General features: G+C 48.0%; 1 protein-coding gene across 1 annotated transcript in view; it reads right to left on the reverse strand.

Annotated features, from left to right (window-relative positions):
- Positions 1 to 13,203, reverse strand: part of LOC146799916 (butyrophilin subfamily 1 member A1-like) — a 207,717-nt gene that overhangs the window by 106,967 nt on the left and 87,547 nt on the right. The window lies entirely within an intron of this gene.

The raw sequence follows: 13,203 nt of genomic DNA on the forward strand, positions 1-13,203 counted from the left end.
CTCACAAGAGAGGGATCCAGATGCCTTAAAGCACATACACACAAACAAGGCGAGGCTCATGCTGGAAGCTAGCATCATCGGGAGGAAGGGTCCTGCCCTGAGAGATACAGGACTTCATAGAGCGCATACACACAAACAAAGTGAGGCTTGTAAGAGAGTAGCATCTGCTTCTAATAGTTACCCCTACTTTTTGCTGATGTTTCACTGTTTTCAACTTAGACTGGCTGGGATCCTGCTATCCAGGACCCCAGCCTAGCTGCTTTCTTCTCTAAATTGATTGCATGTACTTTAGGTACACTCCAGGTTGGATTCTGGGGTACCCTTATAAGTCCCTAGTATATGGTATACTATGTACCCAGGGCATAGGGCCCCCAGAGGCCTCTCAGGGGTTGCAGCATGTATTATGCCACCCCTGGGAGACCATTCAAAATGACGCCACAGGTCTGCTACAGCAGCCCGTGTAAGGTGGTGCATGCACCCCTTACTTAGATATAGGTTCCCCATATCTATCCGATATCACTGCACATATAAACCAGTCACCCCTATGACAGGCCTTAGCAATCCTGAAGGCAGGGTGCTGGGTTTTATGTGAGAGGGTGCTCCTGCATGAGCAGAGTCCCTCTGCAGCCTTCGGAACCTATATTCCGGGGTTGTTTGTGATGCAGCCAACCATATACTCTTAAGTGCATTATAACCTCGCGGTAAATGCTAACTTTAAAATGGCTGCATGGAAACATGTTGTGTTTGGTGTCAAACACCTTGCAATCATACCTCCCCATCATCAACTGGCGGGGGAGGTATGATTCCACCCTCCTAGAGGGAGAAATATGACAACACCGGTACACCCAGTACCAGCTTAACAGAACCTGGCATCACAAAATGGATGCTGCCAGCCACAGACACGAGTCTGCCCTCCTGCTGCTGGATGAAACTCCGGCAGGGGAAGGATGGACAATAGGTTTCCTGTCACAGGGACATGTGACCACCTCCCAGAAAGGCTTTAGTGTATTGGGGCTGGGTGGATGCACTCTGAGAGTGCTTTGATGTCTGCACTGGGGGCACATTTGGTGTCTCTGTGCATAGTCCAGATCAAGCCGGTTGCAGGAGCCGTTTTCTCCTGGCGCAAAACTGGACAAAGGACACAGGTGTAGCCACCCCTCTGTCCTGACCCTCCCTTAGGTGGGTCCCCAGAGTTTGTCCCACCCCTTCCTTGGGTATAAAGTAGGAACCCCTGACTACAGGACTTTAGATTTTACCTGGACTAAACTCTGCTACAGAAACCAAGTACTTCGACAATCTGCACAACGCTGGATGACTGAAGAATCTCCCTTGGAGTAAAGGAGTTACTCCCCTGCAAGGCAGGCACCTAAACACATAGGACCGGTTTGCATCTACGCACCTCCTGAAGGACACCGAAGATTTCTTCAACACAGGAGGTGGGATCCCGTGGTCTCTGAGGTTGATCTGCGCTCTCAGCTGTTCTGAGGCCCGTATCCTTCGTGGGGACCATGCAACCCGAACCCCTGGACACCGTGTACATTTGCAGCAGCATATGCTTTTTAACAACCCTGAGGCTGTGCTTTGGGCTACTTGTAGTCCTGACCCCGAGCAGTATTTTCACTGAAGATTTCCGGCCTACACTCCACAAGTGTTCCGTTGGCTGGTATTTTGTGATTCTGATCGAGGTCCCTTCGCGATCCATGGTCCGTCAACCTGTGGGTCCCTGTGAAGGTAAATTTGACTTTCTGTGGGCTTTCCTGGTTGCTCCAGATGTGCCCTGACTCTCCATAGCTTCGAGAGTCCCCAGGACCTTGCTGGTCCTCACCGAAGCATCTTTCCTCTGACTGCGTGGGTTGCATTTGCCAAGGCTTGATGCTGTTCAATCCAGACACTGAACCCCCAGCACTCGCCATCCTTCGTGGGACAGCCCACCTCCAGACTTTGGTCATTGTCGACGTCTGCTGGTCCCCGTGGCTTCACCTCTTCTCACCTGAAACACCCGACATCGGTGGGCATTCGTCTATCGTGCCCCTGGTCACTGTGAAGAGACCCAGACTCTGTCCCCCCTGCTTTCAGGTTCTTCTCAGCTCGGATCCAGGCTTGGATCACACTGGACACTTCTCATCTTCTCGGCAGCAGCAATTCTTCGCATCAGGTCATTGAAATCAACAAGCGTTTCCGACACCAGTTGACCCCTATGCACCTGGGTACCTCGGTACTGTTAAGGGTGCTGGCCTTAGACCCTTCTATGTTCTAAAGGGTTTGCTTGAAGTCCTCTCCTAAGTGTCCTTGATCTTTAAAATTCCAAACGTGACTTTCACATACAGTTGTACGGAGCTCACGGCTGTGTTCTGACACTGCACTCGAACCCCGTGGGTCCCCTGTGTCACTACCTTGGGTGGTTCCTTGGGGTCCTAGCGATTCTACCTGCTCTAGGCACTGTGTCTAGTCAAGTCATGGTTGTTATACCACTTTCTAAGTACATGGTTTGGTCTCCACCTGGGGCCCACTGTGTATTGTGCTATTTACTGTCGTTCTAGTGCTTTAATATTGTGTGCCTTGTTCTCTAATCTCATAAAGAGGTTAGTAAAGAGTGTTTAGTAATAAATACATATATTTTATAAATTCCTTGTGTGGTTCTCCTTTCATTTGGTCATTCAGGAGGTTATAATCTGGTAAACCAAGCTGCTTTACATTCCTTCAAGACTTAGCCTGAAGGCTGCTCTCCACAGCTACCACTAGGATAGCTTTCAATAAAGGTTGTCTTTAACCTAATCATCAATAAGGCTCATTTGGACTGGTGCAAGGTGCCCGCTATAACCAGTGGACAGCATATACCAGGCCAACTTCTCACAAGGCTCATGGTGGAAGCTCCCATCAATGGGAGGAAGGGTCCTGCCCTCAGAGATACAGAAATCTTAAAGCACATACACACACACAAGGCGAGGCAAATACTGGAAGCTAGCATCAATGGGAGGAAGGGACCTGCCCTGAGAGATAATGGACTCTTAAAGCTTATACACACAAACAAGGCGAGGCTCATGCTGGAAGCTAGCATCAATGGGAGGAAGGGTCCTGCCCTGAGAGATAATGGACTCTTAAAGCTTATACACACAAACAAGGCGAGGCCCATGCTGGAAGCTAGCATCAATGGGAGGAAGGGACCTGCCCTGAGAGATAATGGACTCTTAAAGCTTATACACACAAACAAGGCGAGGCAAATACTGGAAGCTAGCATCAATGGGAGGAAGGGACCTGCCCTGAGAGATAATGGACTCTTAAAGCTTATACACACAAACAAGGCGAGGCTCATGCTGGAAGCTAGCATCAATGGGAGGAAGGGTCCTGCCCTGAGAGATAATGGACTCTTAAAGCACACACGCACAAACAAGGCGAGGCAAATGCTGGAAGCTGGCATCAATGGGAGGAAGGGTCCTGCCCTGAGAGATAATGGACTCTTAAAGCACATACACACACACAAGGACAGGCTCACACTGGAAGCTAGCATCAATGGGAGGAAGGGTCCTGCCCTGAGAGATACAGGAGTCTTAAAGCACATACACACAAACAAGGCGAGGCTCACGCTGGAAGCCAGCATCAATGGGGGGAAGGGTCCTGCCCTGAGAGATGCAGGACTCTTAAAGCACATACACACACATAAGGTGAGGCAAATGCTGGAAACTAGCATCAATGGGAGGAAGGTCCAGCCCTGAGAGATACAGGACTCTTAAAGCACATACACACAAACAAGGCGAGGCTCATGTTGCAAGCTAGCATCAATGGGAGGAAAGGTCCTTGCATGGGAGATACAAGACTCTTTTTTTTTATAATCAATTGTTTTGAATTTTGAATGCAACAAGGAAAACAGCACCATTCAGAATTACATCTTAAAAGGCTAGACCAAGGCAAAAACACATCACATGGGCCTAAAAGAATAGACACACAGAAGTCCAGTGTCAGCATATCCACTTTCAATCCAGAGATCGTATCAATCCACATTAGTCTTCCATCACTCCAACCCATTTGCCCCACATTCGGCGACATTTCTTAGGACATCCCCATGCCATGTAAAGAGGCCGTTCCTGCACGGCACACCATTCCACCCCCCTGCACCAGCGTGCCAATGTGGGCGCGGTAGTGTTCAGCCAGTGAGCTGCAATGTCTCTCTTGGCTACCACCAATGCTGTATTAAGGAAGAGTTTCTCTGCCCTGTTGCCATCTAGCCCCTCCGTGACACTCAGGAGAATACGCATAGGATCAAGGGGAACCTCCCAGCCCAAGACCTCACTGAGCTCTCCTTTTAAGGACTCCCAATACCCCTGTATCGCAGGGCAAAGCCATACCATGTGATAGAAGCCTGCAGGAGAGTGGGGGAGCGGGAACAGAGAGCGTCAGGCCGAAGCCCCGCGCGGTGGAGACGCAACGGTGTAAGATAGGCAGCGTGTAGGAAGTATATTTGGACCAGCCGAAGCCTTGCTGAGTCCGTAATTGTTTTAGGGGCCTTCAGGGCATCTCTCCAGTCATCGCCCTCTAGTGCTCCGAGCCAACCCTCCCACTTGTCTCGGAGTTGGGAGCGGGAGTTGGGGTTTTTTGTTGGTGAGTGAACGATAGATGCGAGAAATCCCTCCTCTTCCCAAATCACCAGTCCTGAGCTGCGCTTCGGGTGGACTATACTCAGGCAAGGAAGAGCCATCTGGGATATAGAGGTGGAGGGCATGGCGCAGCTGCAAATATTGGAAAAATTGTGAGGAGTGGAGGGAGTGTCGGACCTGCAAATCCTTAAAGGAGCGCAGATGGGTACCACTCCAGACATCACCCAGCAGGGAGATCCCGATGAGGTCGCAGGGCCGGAACCCTGCTAGGAAGCAACCTCTCGGAGCCTGGTGCCGCACCGCAAGGGGGTATATCGAGTCAGCATTCCCGACCAGCAGGTATGACGCAATGAGGCCCGCCAGGCCAGGAGTACACTGCGTGTGACCTCAGGGAGAGAGCCCGGGGAACAACGTCTCCATATAGCAACCCCTGGATAGAGGAGAAGCCCAAAGTGTGGAGTTCCAGGTGATATGCCGGGTCAGACCAGCCGCCAGTAAACCAGTCATGGACCGTAAGAAGTCTAGTTGCTAAGTAATAGAGATAGAGGCTCGTCATCCCAAGACCCCGATCAAAAGGCGGGATTCGTCATTGGGCCAGGGTCAGCCTGGGCCTCCGCCCCCCCATAAAAACTTAGTGGCCAGACCGTCCATTTCACAAAACCAAGACCTAGCAAAGGAGAGGTGTGCATTTTGGAGCATGTAAAGAAAGCGAGGTAAAATCATCAATTTAAAAAAGGCTATCCTCCGCAGAGGGATTAGGGGCAGCGTACTCCATTTAAGGAGGTCAGCACGGACCCGCTTAACCAGAGGGGTGACATTCAGTGACCATGCGAGATCAGGGAGAAGGGCTACCCAGATCCCCAAATACTTGAAGGACTGCCGTCGAAGGCGAATTGCCGACTGCCAATCAAAGCACTCGCGGTACAAGTGAAGAGGGACCAAAACGGACTTGGCCGGGTTGAGCCGAAGGCCGGAGGTGTGCTCAAAAAGGTCCAGTGCTCGGAGGCATCTGGGCCCCGATTTGGCCAGCCAGGAACAGTAGTACATCGTCTGCATAGAGCGCGATCTTATCCTCTGCAAGCCGGGCCATCTCCATCCGGTGAGAGAGTGGTCGGTTCGATTAAGGCAGGAAAGGGGCTCCATTGCCAAAGCAAATATAATCGGTGAGAGGGGGCATCCCTGCTGTGTACCTCTCCTAATGGGGAAGGGGTGAGACAGCACTCCGTTAACAAGGACCTGCGCCCGGGGCTGGTGATATAGCATCTTCACCAAGTTGCGGAAAGGGATTCCAAAGCCCATCTGCTCCAACACAAAATGTAACGAACTCCCTACCTAGTGAGAAAAATCGCAAGGGAAGGGAGGAAGACCCTTGCACCTACTCTGCGCCATCGGATCAACAACAAGTCCAACTTACTACAAACAGTTGGGCCTCGTTACCCAGTTTTAGGAGCAAGTTAATTGACATGGAAGGTAGGGAATTAGGGTCTTCTGGGTCTTCTAGTAGGAGTGGACGAGGGGGAGTGGACAATGGGCAATGTGGACAAATTGACCCAAGAATTCTAACATCTGGGGTAGTGAGAAATATGCAAAAAGCAAGAGGTGATTTGGATACAGGGTATAGAGGGGAGGGTATTATTTTAAACCTACCCCCTGACTGCACCCCCTATATACTCGTCTTGACAGGTGTTCCTCATTTTCCTCCAGGGCAACAAGAAAGCTGCACGAGTCTGATTAATAAGGCAGCTCACCGGTGCTCAACGAGAATTCCATCCCCTTTTAATTGGCTCAATGTTATTATAATGGCTAGGAGGGTGGGTTGGTTGGGTTCTACAATTAAATCCCGTGAAGGGGATTGCATTGTACTTAATTTTAACGATGCAAGGTGCGCATCTTTTGCCCTGAAGCATGCTACAGCATCATTTAACAATACAATAAAGGTTTGCCCTCTGTGCGTTTTTTACCACCCCCCCCCCCCAACAGGAGCCAAATGGGTGGCAACATTCTCTGGGGCATAGCCCACAAAAATACCCTCCCCCCCACCATTGTTCATTTATCCATCTGAATCGCTTTGTTGTTCTCTCTGGCCTAACAGAGATTGACTGACTGCGTGCTCAATCTGGCGTTCTAGTAGATCAGGGGAGGATATGGTTCAGGCCTTATGTCTTAGAGAGAAACATAGGAAAAAATGGTTGTAGGATTAGGCATTTAATGGATTTACCTAGTTCTTTGGTGCCAAATTCTACTATCCCCAGTATGGTTCCAAGGACACCAGATGCCTTTATTGGACATCGAACTCCTGTTCCTCATATGAATAAGGGGGGAGAGGTTTGTGGTGCCTTAATAAAGACTGTTTTATCCCTAAAGCATTTAACTGGGGCAGGCACATTTGGGAACCAGGGTTATGTAGCTTCTTGCGGTACTGGGTGTAGTAATGCCCACGTTTTATCTCCTGTTGCCCCAAGTAATCCCTGTGATTTGAGCTCAAGGAAGGTAGTGTCCACTTATATGCCCCATGATTGGGTGGGGTCTATTGATACAACAACCCAAGTTGGGAGAGAGGGTTACATTAATGTATCCTCATTAATTCCATCCCCTTGTGATTTGGACAAGAATCCTATTGATACTAGGTGCAAGCATTCTGATGTTGAGAGTACTAATCCTACAGAAAAACCTGACCAAGCAGAATTACTAGTCGTTAAGTCTGGAAATGATTTGATCCGGAAGAATAGTATTTTCCCCTTCTTCAAGATATTATCTTGGAATATTGCTGGCTTGGGACTAAAACTAGTCGATCCAGATTGGTTGGCATATATAGCCAATCAAGATATTTGTTTGTTACAAGAGACATGGGCGACAGAAAAAGTGTTTCTTGATGGGTTTACTAGTTATAGTGTGGAGGCCAAACCTGCAGCCCATTTTGGGAGAGCCATAGGTGGCCTTTTGACTTTAATTAAGAGTGAATGTGTTAGCAGCTCTACCTTGATGGTGATTGATAATTTATATCTGATGGGGATCACTGTAACCTTTTCCTCGGGTCTCCGTTTGACTATTTTTAATATGTATCTTAGGTGTTCTAGGGGATTGGATAAATCACCTACACTCTCTCTTTTGGAGGAACTTATAGACAATCTGGATTCTAGTGTAAAAGTCATAGCAGCAGGTGATTTTAATACCAGTTTTGAACCTTCATTATATTTAAACGAGATAACTAGAGAGGAAGATGAAGTATGCGGTATACCACCTCTGACTGGTCCCCCTTTGAGATCGTTTTCCAACACTACTTTAGAACTGGCCTCGTTTACATTAAGCAAGGGCCTTAGAGCGTGTAATGGGCGTACTCGCTCTGATCCAACAAGGGCAGCTATATTTAAGAGAGGGTATGTACCAGCATTATTGATCATGTCTTGGTCGATGTTAGTTTATGGCCTCTAATGTATGATATGGAAGTGGTGCCTCGCTTTCATAGTGATCATAATTCCCTTGAAGTAACTTTGACGGGCGATTCTTTAAAGATAAAAATAACCACATAACTATGGTACCTGCCCCTGTGGTATCTAATAATCGCCGGTATGTTTCATGGCCAAATGTTATGTCTAATCAGTAACTGTTCTCACAGATTTACAAACGTTATGTTACGTACTTTGAAGCATATGTAGGACTGAATATGGATGTAGTTCCTATTCGAGACATTCATGTTGGTCTGTCTAATGCCTTACGGGAGATTGTTTTACCAAAATGGTACTATTAGTACTTCCAATTCAATGGAGGTGGAGAAATGGTTTAATCCAGCTTGCATGTTAGCCAAGTCAGCTCTGAAGAAGGCTACAATAGAGGGAAATAGAACTAATGTTAAAGCAGCAAGATTTCCCTACAAATCTATCTTGATTAAAGCCAAGAGGAATTGGAATAATAATTTATGGCAAGATATTTTGGATACCGGGAAAAAGAATGACATTAGACTAATCTGGCTCCTTGTTACCCAAACTAAGTCAGAAAAACCTAATTTACATCAATATAATATTTCCCCGGATAAATGGGTATCTCATTTTACAATGCTTTATGCTTCTGGTGACTCCCAGGTCCTTGATAGCACTTGCTTTTTAAATGTATGGCCTATATTAGATTCCACTCCTCCTATCGTCTTAAGCTTAGGCGACACATTAGAGCGATTGATTCGCAGAAATCTGCTAATGCCCCTGGACCAGATAAAATACCCGGGATTTATATAAATCTGAACCTTTGATATGGTCCTCCTACCTTAATATGTTATTTAATGCTATTGCAGCTGGTGAGAAGGTACCTGACTCGTGGCTTGGAGCTGAAATTATAGCTATACATAAAAAAGGTGATTTGGGGGAGCCATCTAATTATAGGCCTATCAGCCTCATTGATAATGCCCAAAAGATCTTTTTGAAACAAATCCTGATGGGACTTTTGGATTGGGTTGATACACAAGAGATGTTATCTTCCCTCATACATTTTAAAAATGTTGTACTTTGAGAGGTTTAGAACTGAATATAAGCAAAACTATTTTATGTTTTTTGGAAAGAAGAAAAAAGGAAGTCGTAGTATTCGTGCGGGGGGCGAGGCCCTGGGCAGAGTACATAGTTTTGATTATTTGGGGGTCAGACTTAAAGACAATTTAGGGTGGACAAACCAATTGGAGCAATCAAAACTAATTACTGAACACAGATCAAATGACATTTTAAGGTTTCATAATCAAACTAATTTGTGTGCTATTTCCCCAGCTGTGGAAGTTTACCGAGCACCGGCTCAGGGTGCCGCTCTTTATGGGGCAGAGATAAGGGGTTATGGTAATTTACAGTTATTAACCATTGCAGAGAACAGCTTTTTTAGAAGGCTATTAGGTTTACCATCTAGTACCCCATTAATCCCCATGTATCTTGATGTTGGAATAAAACGAGTTGCTCACCGGGCCATTTTGAAAACTTTAGTATATTGGATCCGACTATCGTCTACACCAGAACTTATAGTCTTTAAAGACTCTCTGGTAGAGGTAATGAACCTTCAAGGAGCCAGGGAAATTCCTTGGGTTAAATCTGCTTCTGGATGGTTTTCCAAACTCGGTATGCAGAACTTGTGGATTGAGCCCAATTCTATTTTAAAATCTGATATTAAACTACTTAAATATAGGTACTGTGCTTATATAAATGACCAATCTGTTATGGATACCCACAATGGCCCGGCAACTATTACGTTCTTGGCTCATAAGCACTCTCCACTATTTGAAGACTTTTTAGATTTAATTTTCCCATCTCCAACCCAAAACTTGTATATAAGATTTTGTTAAGGAATTTTACCACTGAGAATCCTTACAAGTAAACGGCCTGCAAACCAAGAAACTGAAATCTGCCCTATTTGCGACCTGGCGGCACCTGAAGACGAAAAGCATGCACTGTTTTTTTGCAAGGAGTACTTTTACATACGCCGTAAATGGCTAGTTCCCATCTGTTGTAGCATGGCCACAGACAGTCACCTAGAAGCCTTTAGGATCCTGAAAAGTGATACATCACAAACAACAGTATTTGCTGTGAGTACATTTTTAGAAGCAATGTGGTATAGGAGAGTGTCCTGCCCTGAGAGATACAGGACTCTTAAAGCACAAACACACACAAGGCGAGGCTCACGCTGGAAGCCAACATCAATGGGAGGAAGGGTCCCGCCCTGAGAGATGCAGGACTCTTAAAGCACATACACACAAACAAGGCCAGGCTCATGCTGGAAGCAAGCATCAATGGGAGGAAGGGTTCTGCCCCGAGAGATACAGGACTCTTAAAGCACATACACACACACATGGCGAGGCTCACGCTGGAAGCCAGCATCAATGGGAGGAAGGGTTCCGCCCCGAGTGATGCAAGACTCTTAAAGCACATACACACACACAAGGCGAGGCTCACGCTGGAAGCCAGCATCAATGGGAGGAAGGGTTCCGCCCCGAGTGATGCAAGACTCTTAAAGCACATACACACACACAAGGCGAGGCTCACGCTGGAAGCCAGCATCAATGGGAGGAAGGGTTCTGCCCCGAGAGATACAGGACTCTTAAAGCACATACACACACATGACGAGGCTCACGCTAGAAGCCAGCATCAATGGGAGGAAGGGTCCCGCCCCGAGAGATACAAGACTTTTAAAGCACATACACACAAACAAGGCGAGGCTCACGCTGGAAGCCAGCATCAATGGGAGGAAGGGTTCTGCCCCGAGAGATAGAGGACTCTTAAAGCACATACACACACACATGGCGAGGCTCACGCTGGAAGCCAGCATCAATGGGAGGAAGGGTTCTGCCCCGAGAGATACAGGACTCTTAAAGCACATACACACACACACATGGCGAGGCTCACGCTGGAAGCCAGCATCAATGGGAGGAAGGGTTCCGCCCCGAGTGATGCAAGACTCTTAAAGCACATGCGCACTAACATGGCGAGGCTCACGCTGGTAGCTAGCATCAATGGGAGGAAGGTTTCCGCCCCGAGAGATGTAGGACTCTTGAACCACATACACACAAACAAGGTGAGGCTCATGCTGGAAGCTAGCATCAATGGGAGGAAGGGTCCTTCCCTGACAGATACAGGACTCTTAAAGCACATACACACACACACAAGGCCAGGCTCACGCTGGAAGCCAGCATCAATGGGAGGAAGGGTTCTGCCCCGAGAGATACAGGACTCTTAAAGCACATACACACACACATGGCGAGGCTCACACTGGAAGCTAGCATCAATGGGAGGAAGGGTCCCGCCCCGGGTGATACAGGACTCTTAAAGCACACACGCACAAACAAGGCGAGGCTCACGCTGGAATCTAGCTTCAATGGTAGGAAGGGTCCCGCCCCGGGTGATACAGGACTATTAAAGCACATACACACAAACAAGGCGGGGCTCATGCTGGAAGCTAGCATCAATGTGAGGAAGGGTCCCGCCCCGAGAGATGCAAGACTCTTAAAGCACATACACACAAACAAGGCGGGGCTCATGCTGGAAGCTAGCATCAATGTGAGGAAGGGTTCTGCCCCGAGTGATGCAAGACTTTTAAAGCACATACACACAAACAAGGCGGGGCTCATGCTGGAAGCTAGCATCAATGGGAGGAAGGGTTCTGCCCCGAGTGATGCAAGACTCTTAAAGCACATACGCACACAGAAAGGCGAGGCTCACGCTGGAAGCCAGCATCAATGGGAGGAAGGGTTCTGCCCCGAGTGATGCAAGACTCTTAAAGCACATACACGCAAACAATCCGAGGCTCACGCTGGAAGCTAGCATCAATGGGAGGAAGGGTTCTGCCCCGAGTGATGCAAGACTCTTAAAGCACATGCGCACTAACATGGCGAGGCTCACGCTGGTAGCTAGCATCAATGGGAGGAAGGGTTCCGCCCGAGAGATGTAGGACTCTTAAAGCACATACGCACACAGAAAGGCGAGGCTCACGCTGGAAGCTAGCATCAATGGGAGGAAGGGTTCCGCCCGAGAGATGTAGGACTCTTAAAGCACATACGCACACAGAAAGGCGAGGCTCACGCTGGAAGCAAGCATCAATGGGAGGAAGGGTTCCGCCCGAGAGATGTAGGACTCTTAAAGCACATACACACAAACAAGGCGAGGCTCACGCTGGAAGCTAGCATCAATGGGAGGAAGGGTTCCGCCCCGAGTGATGCAAGACTCTTAAAGCACATGCGCACACACATGGCGAGGCTCACGCTGGAAGCTAGCATGGATGTATGACGTTACAACGCATGCTTTTACACCGCATGCCATTACAACGCATTTTTTACACCGCAAGATCTGTTACAACGCAAGCCTTTACAACGCATGCTTTTACAACGACGTACACTAGATGGAGTGCTGACATTAGAAATGTATAATTTACTATTCTAACTCCAGTCCACGTTGCAGTAGGGAAGGTGTTTGGATAGTAAAACTACACTATTTCTAATGTTAGCACGCCATCTAGTGCATTTCGTTGTAATGGCATGCGTTGTAATGGCATGCGTTGTAACAGATTTCGCGTTGTTACAGTTTCGTTGTAATGGTAGTGCGGTGTAAAAGTTGCGTTGTAAACGTTGTATACCGCTAGCATCAATGGGAGGAAGGGTTCCGCCCCGAGAGATGCAAGACTTTTAAAGCACATACACACAAACAAGGCGAGGCTCACGCTGGTAGATAGCATCAATGGGAGGAAGGGTTCCGCCCCGAGACATGTAGGACTCTTAAAGCACATACACACAAACAAGGCGAGGCTCACGCTGGAAGCCAGCATCAATGGTAGGAAGGGTCCCGCCCCGGGTGATACAGGACTCTTAAAGCACATACACACAAACAAGGCGAGGCTCACGCTAGTAGATAGCATCAATGGGAGGAAGGGTTCCGCCCCGAGACATGTAGGACTCTTAAAGCACATACACACAAACAAGGCGAGGCTCACGCTGGAAGCCAGCATCAATGAGAGGAAGGGTTCCGCCCGAGAGATGTAGGACTCTTAAAGCACATACGCACAAACAAGGCGAGGCTCACGCTGGAAGCCAGCATCAATGGGAGGAAGGGTCCCGCCCCGGGTGATACAGGACTCTTAAAGCACATACACACAAACA

Source organism: Triturus cristatus, chromosome 8, assembly GCF_964204655.1.
Source record: "Triturus cristatus chromosome 8, aTriCri1.1, whole genome shotgun sequence".
NCBI lineage: Eukaryota > Metazoa > Chordata > Amphibia > Caudata > Salamandridae > Triturus > Triturus cristatus.